At 37.5% G+C, this 5,138-nt stretch overlaps 1 pseudogene; it reads right to left on the bottom strand.

The window, feature by feature from the left end:
* Positions 1-569: 569 nt before the first annotated feature.
* LOC125910927 (40S ribosomal protein S4-like) lies at positions 570-1,356 on the bottom strand (annotated as a pseudogene).
* Positions 1,357-5,138: the final 3,782 nt, after the last annotated feature.

Genomic DNA, 5,138 nt, shown 5'->3' with positions numbered 1-5,138 from the left:
AGATCCTGGTTAAGTTCCACCAATTAGGGGTACTGGCACAGAAGAGTAAAGGAAGGGAGGAGAGCAGAGGCAGGATATGCATAGCCCTGGTTTTCTCCCTCCATCCCTAGTCCCTGAAGGGTGTCTGTATTCTTGCAGGATTATGTTCTGCCAGCCAGCTGTCTTAAACAAAACTTCATCTGAGTCCAGTAACTGTTCTTCCCTCACCTCTTTAGGCTTGAAGGAGATGATCTGTCTTGCTAATACCAGTTCTTAGACAATGCACCAACTCTAGTGTTTTCCTTATAATCCTACACTTAGCTTTGTCCTATCATTCAACACTTTTCAAATAACTCACTTTGGGCAAACTATTTTTTTGTATCTGAGACATTGACTATAGTGGAATTGATATGTAGATGAACTTGGTTTATCAACATTTTATTAACTGATTTCAGGAGTTTTTCATAGTTTTAAAGGCCATTTTCACACAAGTATTCTATAAAGTGTCCCATATTGCCTTTTACCACTGTTTTCCATGCTGTATTATCTTTAAGTATAAAGACTTCCAATCATGTCACCAAGAAACCATTTCACCCACTGCTCTGTTTGGCTGCCTGTGTCTTGTCTCTCTCTCCAGCATTGGTGAGGCAGGTGACTTTCCAAAGGGAAGAGAAACCCATTGTTTATTGCCTTTGTGAATAATGAAAATGTGGGAGAGCTGGTTGGCAAAGCTGTTGCCACTGGCATCTTTGACATGAACTACACTGAAAGAACCATTGTGTTGCTCTCTGTTGGTGGTCACACCAATTCTTCCTACGTTAACACCTTCAGTCACCATATACAGATTACCAGTGTCACACTTGATGAAATTAGTAAACTCCCAAGTCTCCACATGAGTATGAATAGTGTCATTCGCCTTGATGAGGGTATTAGGGTAGTGGATTGTGCAAGCATCAGCGGTCATCAGATGAGGGATTCCTTTTGTTTCCACAAGGATCTTTCTCACTTTGCACAACCTGTACTTGGTTTCCTCAGATGGAATACCATGAATAGTAAAGTGCCTCTTGGTGTCACGGGTTAGACACCAAGATGTCTAAATGCCACTGCTTTTGACATCCATAAAACCAGGAGGTAGGTTATATCAGTTTGGACCTTGCTGCCTATCTTAATGAAACACTACAGGCTTATCTTCTTTACTTCATCTTCTGTTAGGGCACACATAAGCCTGCTCCTTAGGAAAATAATGAGAGGGAGACATTATCTCAGCCTATGGAGATTTGTATGTATTTGGATGAGGAACAGACACACCAGTTAATCTAGCATCCGATGCTTTAGAGCTGCTGTATGCTTCATATGTTTCTTGGGACCATGGGCCATGGCTGTTCCAGGCACAAAAAGCTTCTTTTATGGCTTCAGAGCTATGATTCATATGGTATTTCTTGTGATATTAGAAATGAGTTATTACTCATTTTCCTACAATTTTTGTGGCTATTTTTACTTGTCTATTTTCTGTTTGACTTTTAGAATCTGCTTATCAAGTTAAAAATATAATACTGGTGTTTTTATTGGACAAATATAAAATGTATAGATTAGGAATAGGTGAAATCTTTATGAGTCCACTTACTCAGGAATGTAGTACTCTTTCAATTTGTTCCAGTCCTCATTTGTATTTCTCACCGGTTTTTTAGAGTTTTCTTTGGAGAGGTTTTTTACAGTTCCTATTATCCTAGATATTTTACACAGTTGTTATTGCAAATGTTGTCTCCTTCCATTATAACCTGTAGCAGGTTTTGATTTACACATAGGAAGCCTACTGGTTCTTGATATGACTATTTTAATTTTGAACCACCCATTTTATTGAGTTATCTTCATGTTTGTAGTGGTTATAATTTTTCCAAGTTTTCCTTTAACCAGACTCTGGTAAGAGAAAAATAGAAGAAGCACTCAGATGCTGTGTTCAACAGAAACTTTAAGCAGGAGGTGACCCTTTAACTGAGTCCCCAGATTCAAAAGGGATTTTGATAGTTGCGAATAAAGGTGAAAGATATATGGGAAGAAATTCTAGATTAAGGAATGAACGTAAGGTAAAGATTAAAAGAAACAAAGTACATGGTTGACTTGAGGACTTACATGTCATTCCGTATCATGTGGCAGAGGGCTATGAAGTGGAGAGTTCTGATACATGAATATTATTAGAAGCAATGAACTCATATAGCATCTGCAAGAGTTGGTGACTAACTGGTGGGGAGAGGAAAACAGAGGAAAAGGTGAAGGATTCTGGCTGGGGCAGTGGATGGAACAAGGAAGGATTTGTGAGAAAGGGATGAATTCAGTTTTGATGAAGTTGCATTTGAGAAGCCTTTGGAGCATATACATACTAATTTACAAAATATGACTATGTGTTAGATCCAGTCATTCATTTATTCAACAAATATTGATTAAATGCTCTCTTCAAATCAGACACTTTCTTCCTGGCAGGAGTAGCGATTGGGACATGCCTCATGCCCTATTTTAGCAATCAAAATAGGATGGTATAAAAATATTTGTTATTTATATATTTTATATCTAAAAAGAAAGAAACATAACTGTTATGGGCTGAATTATGTCTCTTCAAAATTCATGTTGAAGTCCCAACCCCCAGCACCTCAGAATGTGAGCGTATTTGGAGATTACATCTTTAAAGAGGCGCTTAACTTAAAACAAGGCTTAAAGTAGGGCCCTAATCCAGTGGGACTGGGGTCTTTACAAGATGAGGAAGAGACACCAGGAATACCCACACACAGAGGAACAAATATATAAAAAGTAGCAAGAGAGTGGCCATCTGTAAGCCAGGGAGAGAGGCCTTCAAGGTATCTAACCCTGCTGGCACCATAATCTTGGACTTCCAGCCTCTGGATGGGGGAAAAGTAAATTTCCTTTTTTTTTTTTTTTTTTTTTTTTTTTTTTAATGACAGCCAGTATGTGGTATTTTGTAATGGCAGCCCAACAACAAATACAGTGACTGATAATTAAAACATGCATTTATGGGGTGCCTGGGTGGCTCAGTTGGTTGAGTGTATGACTCTTGATTTCAGCTCAGTTTGTAATCTCATGGTTTGTCAGATAGGGCCTGGTGTCAGGCTCCTGTGCTGACAGTGAGGAGCCTACTTAGGATTCTCTCTCTCTCTCTCTCTCTCTCTGCCCCTTCCTTGCTTGCATACACGTGCTCTCTCTCTCTCTGCTCCTTCCTTGCTTGCATACACATGCTCGCTCTCTCTCTCTCTCTCTCTCTCTCAAAATAAATAATCTTAAAAAAAAACCCTTGAGGGGCGCCTGGGTGGCTCAGTCGGTTAAGTGGCCGACTTCAGCTCAGGTCATGATCTCACGGTCCGTGGGTTCGAGCCCCGCGTCAGGCTCTGTGCTGAAAGCTCAGAGCCTGGAGCCTGTTTCAGATTCTGTGTCTCCCTCTCTCTGACCCTCCCCCATTCATGCTCTGTCTCTCTCTGTCTCAAAAATAAATAAATGTTAAAAAAAAAATTTAAAAAAAACCCTTGAAAACAAATATAAAAAAAATCTCGTGTGTTTATAGGCACACAGAAAATAAATTAATGATAAAAATCAAGAACTAGACAAAAAGATGCATAAAAATTCTTTTTTCCAACTTTATTAAGGAGTAATTGACAAATGTAATTGTATATATTGAAAGTGTACAATATGATTATATAGATGCACACACACACATAGAATGATTTCTAAGATCAAGATAACTGACACATCCATCACCTCACACATTTAACTTGCATGTGGGTGTGGTGAGAAGGTTTGAGTTACTCTCAGCAACTATCAAGTATACATTACTGTATTATTAACTAGAGCAATTTATTTGTCTGAAACATTTTTCAGAAGGTAACTAAATATTTAAATATAATATTAAATTAGACTGTACTCTCTCAGCAAAAGACATAATTTATTAAAAGAACTTTAAAATGTTTAAATCACTTCTTTTTTGCCATTTTCTTTGGTCAAATGAACTTTGCATTAATCTTGACAGTCTCAGAATGATTCAAATCCAGGGATAAAATATGTAAATGTTTCTTATTCTGTGATATGGAGTAATTAGATGATTTGCTTCAGTATGTTGACCTTTCATTTATAAGCTATTTTTTGAAGCATATTCTTAATGTATTATACAGAAGCAATATTCTCAGAAGGGTAAATAACAAAGTGAATAAGTTACTTTTTTTTTCTTTTTAGTAAATGCCAGTTCTTCAGCCTTTAACAAATTATTGCTGGAAAATAAGCTCATACTTCACTGTTCTGGAACATATAGTTTGTGATATCAGTATGAAAACACTAGCTGTGAAAGACAGCTGGATCAATAAGAATGAAGTAGCCGAGAGAGTAGCTTCTGTGGACCACTTCAGTTCAAGGTGCTTTATTCACAATCACTGCCTCTCTTCTAGAGTGTATACAAATTGTCCAACAGAGTTCATCCTTAAATATTTCCACAGACCGACATTTAAATAATGGTTTTTTTCCCCCATTGGAAAATTACTCAGATTATGTTTTAAAAGCGTCTGATTTTCCCTTGAAAGCCTTGAAAAATAAGATGATGGTACAGTGGCAGAGGTGAGGCAGGTCTCTGTGACCCTTGACCTCTGATTTGGGGAATTCAATAATTAGGAAGACAATTCATACTGACATAAACAATAGAAAGAACCTGCTGGTACATGTGCTGAAAAATCCAGAGTGTTGGCAGATTACAAGCACATGTTAATTAGTCTTCTACTCTATCTTTCAGGGCCTTAGCTTGTTGGCTATAGTCCATCAAGGGCTCAAAAGAGTTGTAGCAAGTCCTGACCTCACTAAATGAATTGTGGCCAGACAGGACACACCCCTAGAGCCTGGAGTGGGTATAATTCCTAATAGTACCTCAAAGAAAGGAGATGCTGAAAGGATCCCTCTAGCCTTAGATGTGATTATGCATGGAGATCTTTTTTATTTAAAAGAAAAAAAAAGATCTAGGTTCATTTTGAAAGACCTCACTAGTTCATAAATTTAATTTTAATAATGGCCAAATAATTTTGCTTTTAAAATAATATACACTTACACATGTCCAGTACACTTGGCTCATAATACCCAAGCAAGTCTATGATCTAGATAGTATTTTTATTTCTAAT

This window comes from Panthera uncia (assembly GCF_023721935.1).
Source record: "Panthera uncia isolate 11264 chromosome C1 unlocalized genomic scaffold, Puncia_PCG_1.0 HiC_scaffold_3, whole genome shotgun sequence".
NCBI classification, from domain to species: Eukaryota; Metazoa; Chordata; class Mammalia; order Carnivora; family Felidae; genus Panthera; species Panthera uncia.
The sequence above is the reverse complement of the archived record's forward strand: the minus strand, read 5'-3'. Positions and strand labels throughout refer to the sequence as shown.